Consider the following 14,348-nt stretch of genomic DNA (forward strand, 5'->3'; position numbering starts at 1 on the left):
GTCTCGAAGGGCACCCGAAGGCGGTGCCTCCATCACTCGGGGTTCCGGGATCGAGACCGGTGTCCCCGAACCGTTCGGTTTACAGCGGGAGACGGTTCTGGAGGCAATCAAGCGGGTTCCTTCACAGGAATGTCGTACTCCGGCAGTGGTGCTCGAAGACCCAGGAGCGCCGGAAATGCTGATGGACATGCTACGACAAGCATCCATTTTAGAAGAGCACCATTCCTTGATGGTTACGGTGGTCGAAAGGGTTCTATCCGCGAAGAGTGGATTGAACGAGGCCTTCACGAGCCTTCTAAGAGGTTTTGAGGTTTGTGAGGTGGCTTTGTCAATTGAATTTTATTGACAGAATGTACCTGCTGTATACGCAGTAGCCCCTGAGACTCGGATTGTCTTCCGAAGGAAGCGATCGGAGGCTCAAAGAGATATGCTCAGGTATTAACCTTAGTTTAATTTGAAATACAGGTTGCTTCCCCTCCTGTGGCTGCCCAGAATATGGAAGTGGCGGGTCAAACCCTAGATCTGGGAGGGTGAGAATTCCACTAAGTCCTGAATCCCTGATATTTTGTGCACCTCTTCGACATGCTATATCTCGGTGACTGTGACTCCGATTCATACATATGATATGTCAAAATGTTCGCCTTGTTAAGCTTTTCACGTTAGTGGCATTCTCATACATGTTACTGCCCATATTTATGCCATTAGCATCGTTGCAAAAGTACTATAAAGTGTTAACTGCTGGTTCTTAATAGAACATGGAGTTTTGTCATTTTTTGTTGCATTTTGTGTGTGCATCCTATGAGAATGAGGTCTACATGTGTTTTGAGCTCCATCTTGCCATATTTAGGAGGTGCAAGTATTGTATTTTTGTGATCTATGTGGTGACTAGCACAAGCATGCAAAGTAGGCTTCATAATGTTGTTGTTTTCAGGCACTTAGTGATTTTGCTAAGTCCTTTTCCTGTTGTTATTTTGATGCCATGTAAACTTGTTGCTACCATGAGATCCATGCACATTTTGAGGTAGTTCATTAAGGATGTTTTGAACATATTATTATTCTCTATTCATTCATTCCTCTGGTTGGAATTATGGAGTGCTCTAGATTGTCATTACCATGCTCTACGTTTGCAAAATAATGTTCCTCGCAGATTGTTAACACGATAATCAATATTGCCATGGTTGTTTCTAGTGATGGATGTCCCCTATGAACTTGTTCTTGCCATGCCTAGCATCTTGAACATGTCTTATTACTGTTGGTATGCTTGTGTTGTCATGTAATGCTTTGTGGTGAGTGGCATGAGCTTGCAAAGTTTCTATCAGGAATCTGTTTCTGCCATGTCCTGAATTTCACCAAGTCTAAATCTGTTTATAAAACTTGCTATGTTTGCATTGGGTGCCATCATATTTTCTTTGCCTTTTTGGCTCATGTTCACTAAGGGCGTTTTGTCAAGTGTTGTTAGTAGAAGCATTCCATGCCTTTGTTTTCCATGATATGTTCTTGTAGCATGTCGTTTGCTCCTCCAAACATTGCTTCCTGATGTTATTTTTGACATGTTAGTATTTTCACTAAGTCTGTGAAGCTGATATCTTTTGCACTTTTGCCATGCTTGTTTGAACCTGTTCTTAGGTGATTTATCCATGGCTCAGTGTTCATGTTTTGTCAAGCATCTCTTGTGCATCAATGCCATATGCTTTGTTGCTATGTTGGAGTGCAGTAGCTTAGTTTCTTGTTGCATTCTAAGTGCTATCATGCTGTTAATCACAGATTTGCACCATTCTTGTGTTGCTAGTCATTTGCAAACCGTGCATCCGTTTCCAGTGATCCTTATATCGATTTCGACCGAAATCACCCCATATTTCCATCGGCATACTTGTCTTGACAAGTTGATGCCTTGATCATTATTTCCCTTCTGGAGCACCCATATGCATTGCACATCATATCTTGCATTCCATGCCATGTATAACATCATGTTGCTTGTGCATTGCACCATGATTGATTGTTGTTCCGTTTCTTGTGTTCTTGCTTTGGGTAGAGCCGTGAGACGAGTACGTGAATGAGGAACCTGTTGAGTACGCTAACGAGGAGCAAGCTTTCGACAACTCAGAGAACATTGCAGGCAAGATGACCATACCCTCGATATCACTTATATCTTTGCTTTGCTAGTTGTTCGTTCTATCACTATGTCGCCCTACCTACCACTTGTTATATCATGCCTCCCATATTGCCATGTCAAGCCTCTAACACACCTTCCTAGCAAACCATTATTTGGCTATGTTACCGCTTTTGCTCAACCCCTCTTATAGCGTTGTTAGTTGCAGGTGAAGTTGAAGTTCCATGTTTGGAACATGCATATGTTGGGATATCACAATATCTCTTATTTTAATTAATGCATCTATATACTTGGTAAAGGGTGGAAGGCTCGGCCTTTTGCCTGGTGTTTTGTTCCACTCTTGTCGCCCTAGTTTCCGTCATACCGGTGTTATGTTCCTTGATTTTGCGTTCCTTATGCGGTTGGGGTTATGGGACCCCCTTGACAGTTTGCTTTGAATAAAACTCCTCCAGCAAGGCCCAACCTTTGTTTTAACATTTTTGATGCGGAGCAACCCACGTTCATCCCCATGTACACTTTGACTACTCTCCAAGCCCTAAGTGAACATAAGACGAGATCTCAACTATACGCCTTTGGACACAAGATGAACTCGCTCCTCTCTGAGTCGTCACTTTCCACATGTGAGACATGGCTACTACCTCAATCATGTGTGCTATGCATGACCAGGAACCAAGAGGAAGCCCATGGACAAGAAGGCGAGGACACCATAGCGCGAGGAACAAGAAGAAGAGCTACTGAAGAAGCTCCAGCCACCGGACGACCGGTTAGGACGGGACGTCCGACGCCTGAAGACCCATCGGACGACCGGCCCGGACCGGACGACTGGTGATCCCGCACCCGAGCCAAACAAGCAGACGTCCGGCCTCCACCGGACGACCGACGCCTGAAGCACAGTCAACGCCAGCTACAACACCTCCCAACGAGCGGACGTCCGGCGACTAGCGGACGTCCGGTCCCTCCTGAGCCACCGGACGGCCGGTACCTGCCTGTGCGCGGTCTGGCCTTTGGCCTTGTATCCCTCTCCCACTTACCTCTTCGTGGCTCTAGACTATATATACTCGTCCACCTCCTCCATTTGAGGGTTAGCATTGGTTTAGCTCATTTTAGAGATAGAGCATTGCTCATCCACATCGGATCTACTCCACGAGAGAGACCGCGGCCCCTCTTTGGAGAAGATCCCTTTGGATTCAATACCTTCTTGCGGAGAAGAACTTCAAGAACTCCTCACGGAGAAGACCGGTTACCTCTTGTATCGTCCGTTGTTGACTTGGTATCTTGTATCTCCCTTTGTGTTCATGGATCTAGCCCATGTGTGATCATTCTTGTTGGTTTGAGTGTTCTCTTGTGTTCCCCTTGTGATTCTCCCCTCGTTTACCTCCTCATGTTTCCTACCCTACATCATCTTGGTATCAGAGCCACGTTGATCACGATTTCGGAGCCTCCCCTTGTTGTTTTCTAGCCTAATTTTGTTTCCCCAATTTTGAAAATCCGTACCAAAAATAGCCCCAATTTTTTTGTGATTTGTTGGTTTGACAAAGTTTTGTTGGATTTGATCCGTGGATTTGCTTGGTTTCAAGTGGATCTAGCATCTCCCCAAGTTTTCCCATCTTTCATCCATGAAATCCACTCTATTTTGACCCCAAAATCCCCAAATTCCGCCCAAAATCCCGTCCCGAAACTCGCATCTCGCGTTGACCCAGACCCACCGGACGACCGTCATTTTAACGGATGTCCAGACACCCAAGAAGCACCAGATGTCCGACCTTAGCGGACGACCGGAACCCCTAACCCGAGCTGAAATTAGAGGATTTCTGACCCGGCCAGACGTCCGACGACCGGACATCCGTCCATTTCCGAATGTCCGCTACGTGTAAAAACCTGACTTTGCTCAAATTTTGTTTCGGCCATAACTAGTTCATCCGAACTCCGATTTTGACGTTCTTTAGCTTGTTTTGAAGCTCTTGACATCCCCCTTCCCACGAAAATACCACCAACATCTTTTGACTCCATAAAATTTTGTGAATTTTGGCCTTTTTGCCTAGGACTTCCACCACATCATCCGGTACACCACCACCGACTTCCGCAACCTAACCAATTTTGTTCCCCATCGCATTAGTGGTTGCTTGAGGAGTGATTTGAGTCTCCTAAGGTGTCTAGGCTACTTAGGGACGGTTGCTTCTACATCAACCACCACCACCACTTCCGTATAACCTTGCCTACCATACACTTCCATCACCCAACATAACCAAATTTTGTTCGACCTTGTTTGTGTTGTGAGTTGTGTCTCCTAAGGTGTTTAGGCTACTTAGGGATCGCGCTTCCAACTCCGACATGGTGTATAGTCCACCATCTTACCCTCCATTTCCGCAATCCCATTGAGCTCCTGCTACCACCATTTGACATTTGAGATTTTGAGTTCGCGGTTTTTCCGTTTCCTAAGGTGTTTCGGCTACTTAGGGACGAGTCTCCATCATCTTGGTATCTCCATCAAGATCACCGCCACTCATCATCGACACGGACGGTAACCTCCATATCATCTCGGTATCGTGGTATCCCTCTATTGTATATTCCCCTTGCCATTTCATTGTTAACACCTAGCCTATTTTGCGTCACTTGCCTATCGGGACTAGCCATTTGAGTATTGCCGGCAACGTTACTTGTGCACATTAGTGATCTACACCTCCCATTGCATACATACCATATCATATTGGTATCATCATATCATCTCTTGTGCCTCAAGTTTGTTCTCGTATATATACAATTGCTATCTTGGTTTGTGCATTGTGCAAAAGTGGCCATACACAAAAAAGAATAAGCTTTTAAGAAAAAGAGAAAGAGCAAAGAAGCTTGTAAGCAAGTGCCATAGCATCATACCACATTGCATATAAGATTGTCATATCCGATCATCTTGGATCATAGCACCGGAACATCATACATATATAGCATACTTGGGATAGAAAGTTTATCCATTTTGCATCTTATAGGTTGTGCACAAGTGTCATATCCGCCTATAGAGCAATCGTGCTAGCGTCTCTCTTGAGTTGTGCAACATGAGCATTTTCCGTGGACTCCACATTTTGTGCTCATCCTTGGTTGCATGACCCCATTTATCTATCCATGTGTGCGTTTCCGTGTGCCATTCATTGCTATTGATCTACTTGTTTCACTTGCAAATTTGTGAATATCTTTCAACATTATTGACTCTTGCTAACATTTTGCATTAAATTTTTGTGCCACTATCCTCACCGAGCTCCACCATAAGCCTTATTTGTGTAGGTGTGAGAAACCGACAAGAATTGGTACCAATTGTGCTATTTCCTTGTCCACATTGGAATGATCATTGATCCACTTTCAACTACGGTCAAGGTACATTTGGTATTCGTTCTTCTCTTTCTACCACACACATTTTTCTCTTGGAGTGATGGATAGGCAAGGCATTTCATCTCCAGTCTTCCACAACAACGACAACGTGAACAACTACATCACCAAAGCGTCAATCTTCGATCTACAACCACAAATACAAGGCGCACAATCAAGATTGAGAGAGCGCCTCGAGAACCTCTACATCGACATTCGTCACTCCGAAGCAAGGAAAATGGACTACATCGACAACAAGCTTTCTGCACAAAAGGAGGGGCAAGATGCAAGGATGGAGGAGATTCGGACCTTGTTGATCAACCGTTCTTCCCCTTCATCATCCTCAAGGTGGCGACGTTCAAGTCACAAGTCTTCGGAGCGCAAAAATGATGCAAGCGCAAGTCGTCCACGTCCACATCTCCATGGCGACCACCATCACGTTCGTGATCCACCTCATCATGAAGGGAAAGTCACCTCCAAGCAACATGTGCGCGACGACAAACGCCATCGAGCTCAAGTACGACAAAGACACCATCAACATGAAGATGCTCGAGATGCGCCTACCTACAAGTCCCAACAAGCACTACTTCATGCCAAGTCCAAAATTCATGAGCACAAGAGAATACCGCGAGACGAGCACCACCAAGACGGAGCTACGGCTAAACTAACCACTTCGGCATCTTTGCCAAGTGTTCTCAAGGCATCTTCGCCTTCGGACCTAAGGCATCTTCGCCTACTTCCCACGAGTTTGCCTACATTGACATCATCAAGTACAAGGCGACCACCTACGAGCGAGGGCGACACTTCCATCTTCGGAAGCCCCTCAAGGAAGATGGCCGAGCACGGGAAATTCCCTTCGGTCATGGAGACGAGCTACGAGGTGCCACATCATATGGGCCTTCAACAACAAGACGGTGACAAGAAGGTCGAGCAAGGGCCATCCCCTTCGACCACGGCGACGAGCATGAACCTCTTCAACTTCATGAAGACGGTGCCCATATTGGACTCATACTCCGAGTCAAGCTACGCGACCGCACATGAGACCTTATCTTTGGTCTTGGAGGAGAGTGATGATGTGCCATCTCCGGCCTTCATCCATGGCTATGACCACGACATGATTGAGCATGGAGATATTTGCACCTACATCTCTCCGACCACCATATATGACATTGAGTGCATTTCCTATTAGAGGATGAGTGTGACCACCACTAGCCCCATACATGAGAGCATGCCACACATCCTATGTGAGGTTGAGAGCCATTTGAGTGATTCCACCAACCATATGAGTGAGAGCATCATACCGGGAGTGAGTGAGCCACAACACTTAGTGAGTGAGGTAGTTGACCCGGCATGTGAGGCCACTATGATTTCTAACAACCTAACTTTTACTTTGAGTGTGTTTTCTTCTTTGGTGCTAGGTCTCCTACATGACGACATGCCTATCCTCGATGAGTCCACACCTCCAATGGAGACGATGATGGCCATGATGGAAGAAGATGCACCCCACATGGTTCCATCAAGATGAAGATGACCATGACTTGGTCTTCGACACCTCACCTACAACACATGAGCGATGCTCCAAAGGTAACATAGGTGATGGAGCTTCTCTTGTCCCACTAGTGGACTATCTCACCAATGATTGCTTGCATGATGTTGATCCACCTATTCCCATGCTTCATGCTAGTGCGAATTCTTCATGTCATGACTTACCTATTTATGATGAATATTATGACGAGCATGTCGAGTTGCCTAGTTGTGATGCTATGCTCCATAGCATATCATGTGAAAATTCTATTGGTCACATCATGCTTGACAATCCATTGAACTTGTCATATGCTATGAGTGAGATCTCCCATATTGCATCATTTCAATCTCAACATAGTAGCTATGCATGCCCCCACTAACATAAATCCCATTTACACTTATGGCATAGATGACGAGATGATGGTCATTGGCTTTTGTTTTTTATTTGCTGATATTTCCATGCTTCCTTTACATGATTTGCGCAATTCATGCCATGATCACATATAACCAAATATGCTTTGTTTTGGATGTTGTCAATATTCTCCATGTGATGTTTCCATTAATTATCATGAGGAGTGATAACCCACAAGTATAGGGGATCGCAACAGTTTTCGAGGGTAGAGTATTCAACCCAAATTTATTGATTCGACACAAGGGGAGCCAAATAATATTCTCAAGTATTAGCAGCTGAGTTGTCAATTCAACCACACCTGGAAACTTAATATCTGCAGCAAAGTATTTAGTAGAAAAGTAATATGATAGTAGTGGTAATGGTAGCAAAAGGTAATGATAACAAAAGTAATGTTTTTGGTATTTTGTAGTGATTGTAACAATAGCAACGGAAAAGTAAATAAGCAAAGAACAATATATGGGAAGCTTGTAGGCAATGGATCGGTCATAGAGAATTATGCCGGATGCGGTTCATCATGTAACAGTCATAACATAGGGTGACACAGAACTAGCTCCAATTCATCAATGTAATGTAGGCATATATTCCGAATATAGTCATATGTGCTTATGGAAAAGAACTTGCATGCCATCTTTTGTCCTACCCTCCCATGGCAACGGGGTCCTAATGGAAACTAAGTGATATTAAGGCCTCCTTTTAATAGAGTACCGGACCAAAGCATTAACACATAGTGAATACATGAACTCCTCAAACTACGGTCATCACCGGGAGTGGTCCCGATTATTGTCACTTCGGGGTTACCGGATCATAACACATAGTAGGTGACTATAGACTTGCAAGATAGGATCAAGAACTCTCATATATTGATGAAAACATAATAGGTTCAGATCTGAAATGATGGCACTCGGGCCCTAGTGACAAGCATTAGGCATAGCAAAGTCATTGCAACATCAATCTCAGATCATAATGGATACTAGGGATCAAACCCTAACAAAACTAACTCGATTACATGATAAATCTCATCCAACCCATCACCGTCTAGCAAGCCTACGATGGAATTACTCACGCACGGCGGTGATCATCATGAAATTGGTGATGGAGGATGGTTGATGATGACGACGGCGATGAATCCCCCTCTCCGGAGCCCCGAATGGACTCCAGATCAGCCCTCCCGAGAGGTTTTAGGGCTTGGCGGCGGCTCCGTATCGTAAAACACGATGAATCCTTCTCTCTGATTTTTTCTCCCCGAAAACAAATATATAGAGTTGGAGTTGAGGTCGAATGAGCTCCAGGGGGCCCATGAGGTAGGGGCGCGCCCCCACCCTCGTGGCTAGGGTGTGGGCCCCCTGGTCTTCATCTTTTGCAAGGATTTTTTATTATTTCCAAATAGACGTTCCATGAAGTTTCAGGTCATTCCGAGAACTTTCGTGTCTGCACATAAATAACACCATGGCAATTCTGCTGAAAACAGAGTCAGCGCGGGTTAGTTTCATTCAAATCATGCAAGTTAGAGTCCAAAACAAGGGCAAAAGTGTTTGGAAAAGTAGATATGACGGAGACGTATCAACTCCCCCAAGCTTAAACCTTTGCTTGTCCTCAAGCAATTCAGTTGACAAACTGAAAGTGATAAAGAGAAACTTTTACAAACTCTGTTTGCTTTTGTTGTTGTAAATATGTAAAGCCAACATTCAAGTTTTCAGCAAAGATTATAAACTAACCATATTCACAATAACGCTTAGGTCTCTTGTTTACTCATATCAATGGCATAATCAACTAGCGAGCAGTAATAATGAATCTCGGATGACAACACTTTCTCAAAACAATCATAATATGATATAACAAGATGGTATCTCGCTAGCCCTTTGTGAGACCACAAAACATAAATGCAGAACACCTTTAAAGATCAAGGACTGACTAGACATTGTAATTCATGGTAAAAGAGATCCAGTCAAGTCATACTCAATGTAAACTAATAGTAATGAATGCAAATGACAGTTGTGCTCTCCAACTGGTGCTTTTTAAAAAGAGGATGATGACTCAACATAAAAGTAAATAGATAGGCCCTTCGCAGAGGGAAACAGGGATTTGTAGAGGTGCCAGAGCTCGGTTTTGAAATAGAGGTGAATAATATTTTGAGCAGTATACTTTCATTGTCAACATAACAACCAAGAGATGGCGATATCTTCCATGCTACACACATTATAGGCGGTCAAGGGGTTCCCATTATTACCCAACCGCGTAAGGAATGCAAAATCCGGGAACATAACACCGATATGACGGAAAACTAGGGCGGCAAGAGTGGAACAAAACACCAGGCATAAGGCCGAGCCTTCCACCCTTTACCAAGTATATAGATGCATTAATTAAATAAGAGATATTGTGATATCCCAACAAGTAAACATGTTCCAACAAGGAACAACATCTCCATGTTCCAACAAGGAACAAACTTCAGTCTTCACCTGCAACTAACAACGCTATAAGAGGGGCTGAGCAAAGCGATAACATAGCCAAACAACGGTTTGCTAGGACAAGGTGGGTTAGAGGCTTGTTCAACAATATGGGAGGCATGATAAGCAAGTGGTAGGTATCGCAGCATAGGCATAGCAAAAGAGCGAGCAACTAGCAAGCAAAGATAGAAGTGATTTCGAGGGTATGGTCGTCTTGCCTGAAATCCCGCATGGAAGAAGAACGAGTCCATGAAGAAGACAAACAGATGTAGACGAACGGGTCCTCACAAAAGCGACGTTATCAGAACCAACCCGAAGAAGCAAACACTGGAAAGAAGCACACAACATAGTAAACAACCAACACATGAACATGGTATGATATGCGGGATGCGGGATGCGATGCATATGCATGATTTGCAAAGGAATGAATGAACTTGGCCTCAACTTGGAAATCCAAGAGTGCCACTGGAATGGTGAGGAGATTTCGGTTGAAATCGATATAAAGATCGTCGGAATCGGATGCACGGTTCGGAAATGGCAAGCAAAACAAATATGGCACCGGTCTGCGATAAACAGCAAGTAGCCATCTAAATGCAACAAGTTAAATATGCTACAACACTCAATCATGGCAACAAAATACATGGCAGGGATCCACTCATAATGCTTGACAAAAGATGAACACTGAGCTACGGCCAATTCATCCATTAACAGGTTCAAACAAGCATGGCAAAAGTGCAATTGATAAACAGATCTCAGACTCAGTGAAATTTACACAAGCCTGGAATTTCAGATCATGTAGCACACTTTAGAGCATGAAAACTATATGCTACAGGAACTTAACATAGCAAAGTAAAACATGGCATGGAGCTACTCAAGGAGCTTAACAAAAGTCCCTTAGTGACCTTGAGCCAAAAGGGATCAGAAAATACAATTGCAAGCATGTGAACATGGCAAAAACATAATCAGATCACTGACTTAGTGAAAAACTGGAGCATGCAAATCAGATATCAAGTAGGCATGTTTACGAGCTCGATGCACTCACTACAGAGCAAGGCATGACAATCTAAGCATACACCCATCAAGAATACACATTGTATAAGCTAGACATGGCAAGAACAACAACATAGCATGCACGGATCAACCACAACATACTCGGCAAAATCGCTAACACGTAGACAATCTGCCAGGATTCACGAAATAGCAAAAATAGAGCTCGATTGACTCAAGATAGGGTGCTCCATAATTGCAAACAAAGACATGGATGGATAGAGCACCACAATACTAACAAATCATCCTTACTGATCATCCTCAAAAGAGGCAGGGTCACTAGGAAACAACATGAACATATGGCATATTGATAAAAACAGATCAAGGACTTAGAGAAATCCTAAGTCCCTTAAATCAGCATTAACGAATGCACCACTTTGCAAGCTTGTACTAGTCACCACGCATATCACAAAAATACATGGATAGCACATCTGGAAAGATGGCATGGCATATAACAAAACACATGTAGAGCTCAGGAGCATATCATGCACACAATAATCATGGCAAAAAGGACAAATAGCTATTTGGTGCAGCAGATTTGACAATTAACTCAAATAGCACTCTTCCAACAGCATTTCGGGCATGAAGATGAGCTCAAATGAAAATGATGCAATGAGATGAAATGATGTACTCTCTGAGACAAACATTTCGATAAGCTATATGCACGAAATGGAGCTACGGATGCGAAGATACGACATGATGAACATGGCAAAATAATTAGGGTTAGGAGGGTAGAAAGTCAACCGAGGGGAAGTTTTCAGATCTGCATGTAGTTCGAGGCCGATCGGAGCTTCTCGCCCGAGACGCGCCGGAGTCGGAGAAGGAGGAGTCCGGAGCTGCGGGGAGGCGCCGGTGGAGGGAGGTTGACACCGGCGAGGTCGGGCCACTCGCCGGAGCACCTGGGCGAGGTGCGGTGCGCCAGTGAGGGCGGAGACCACGCGGGGACCTCGCAACGCGGCAGGGCGGCGGAACGCGCCGGCGAGGCAGCGACGTGGCGGCGCGGCGTGGCGCGCCGGCAAAGGACGAGCGGCCGCACGGGACGCCTGGCGAGGAGGCGCGACGAAGGAGGAGGCACGGGCGCACTTGGTGGCGGCGGGCGGCGATTCAGGCCCCGCGGGCCGGATCTGGGCCGCGCGGGCCCGCGGTGGTGGAGGAGAGAGGAGATCCCATGGGCGGCGACGTGGCGCGCGGGGGTTGGAGGAGAGCAGCAGCGGGGCGACGTGGCGCGATGCGATTCGCCGGAGTGAGGTGGCGGCATGGACATGTCCGACGCGGTTGGACGTGTCCGGCGGCGCGAGGAGGAAGACGCTAGGGTTTCATCCACGAAAATTTCGGGGATGGTCACATATATATAGGTAGAGGGAGCTAGGAGAGTCCAAATGAGATGCGGTTTTCGGCCACGCGATCGTGATCGAACGCTCTAGATGATGGAGAGGGTTTTGGTGGGTTTTGGGCCACTTTGGAGGGGTGTTGGGCAGCAACACTCATGAGGCCTTTTCGGTCCCTCGGTTAACCGTTGGAGTATCAAACGAAGTCCAAATGACACGAAACTTGACAGGCGGTCTACCGGGGGTAAACCAAGGCCTCCTGACAAGTCTCGGTCCAATCCGAAAACATTTAACACTCGCACATGAAAAAGAGGTAGAAAGGGACACCGGGTGACATAGGAGCGCCGGATTACAAAACAGACAACGGGGAAAATGCTCGGGTACACGAGACGAACATGTATGCAAATGAAATGCACATGATGACATGATATGGAATGCATGACACGCAAGCAATGACAACACAACAACAACGAATAACTGGAGGACACCTGGCACATCGGTCACGGGGCGTTACACAGATGATCAGTCGTATCCCCCCAGAGGGGCATGCTCTAACTTGGCAAGGTTATATTGCTCCTATTATGCATATGGTGTCTTGCATTTCCATGCCATCTGCTTAGATTATACATGCTTTGTGTGAATGCCTCCGGTTTGCTTTCTTTATCAGATATGTGAATTATGCAATGCCATGTTTTTCAACCAGTTATCATATATGTGAATTATGCACCCCTATGTAGCCAGACATCATATATGTGAATTATCTCATGCCATCTTTTTTCATTACGTATTCCATTTGTTGACAGTCTGTGTAAATTGAGCTTCTCTTCATGTGTATCAGCCATTTGAGCCGGTTATGGAAAAATCAGGAGTGAAAACAAGGTCTTCAGAGTAGGCAATGGTACCTGTTGAAGCACATATCTCGATGGTTACAGGGAGCTCCTCAGAGGAGGATTCAGAGACAGATGACCAGTCCTATATCCCATCTGAGGTGTATGCTCTAAGTTGCAATGTTTATATTTCTCATATCATGCATATGGTGTCTTGCATTGCTTAGTTTAGACATCATATGCACAATATTGAATTCCATCTGCTTAATTTAGAGATCATACATGCGAGTGCCAGCTGCTTAGTATATGAACCAATTATGTCAATTATATCATGCCATCCTGTATACTTAGACAACATTCATGTGAATTATTTCATCTCAACCTATTTTAGAAAGACATCATATAGTTTTGTCATGTCATCCTGTTTAGATACTCATCATATGTTGAATTATGCCATTATATCCTGTTAAGTTATCCATCATATATCTGAAACTATGTCATGCTATCCTGTTTAGTTAGGCATCATATATGTGAAATCGTGTCATGCTGCCATGTTTGCTTAGACAACATATATGTGAATTACCACATCTGTCTATCATACAATGTCTGTACGTTCAATTTCTTTTCTTGTTTACCAGCCATTTGAATTGGAGGGGGTGATGGCAGTATCTAAGGGAGCAAAAACCCGTTCTTCAAAAAAGACAGTGCTACCCATCGATGCAGATAGAACCATGGTTGTACTAGCCCACAAACTTGCCACATCACACATAATCGAGACTCTTCCAGATTGCACACTTACACCATTGGGCAGAGAACCAGCTACAACGCATCTAACCCCAACCCCAGCGGATAATAACCCACTTCTAGTTCACAAAGCACCATGTCCACCATAGAGTACCCCCACACGAGCAGTTTGTAAAGCAACTGCAGTGCCCAAAGCATGAAGACCACCACAGCGAACCCAAACTCCATGTTTAAAGCAGAAGAGCAACTGTTCTCAGGTCAGATTCCGTAGCTATGGTCCATACTCCTTTGCTGTTGCATCACTGTATTTACTCATACCAACTACTTTCGAATATGAAGGATCCAATTGAAACTCCAATGGCGCAACAGGTATGTTTTAAACCTATTTCTTTAACTTGATTGTTGTTCTAACTTCTTGATCTATGTTGATTTCAGTTTCAGTTGTATAAACAGTTATATTATCATGTGATGCACATTACAAGTGTTGCCAATGTTGTGTAGTTTCTCACACTTATATTCTGTCTATGCTGATGTGTCTTCAAAATATATGAGTGG

This window comes from Triticum aestivum, chromosome 2A (assembly GCF_018294505.1).
Source record: "Triticum aestivum cultivar Chinese Spring chromosome 2A, IWGSC CS RefSeq v2.1, whole genome shotgun sequence".
Taxonomy (NCBI): Eukaryota; Viridiplantae; Streptophyta; class Magnoliopsida; order Poales; family Poaceae; genus Triticum; species Triticum aestivum.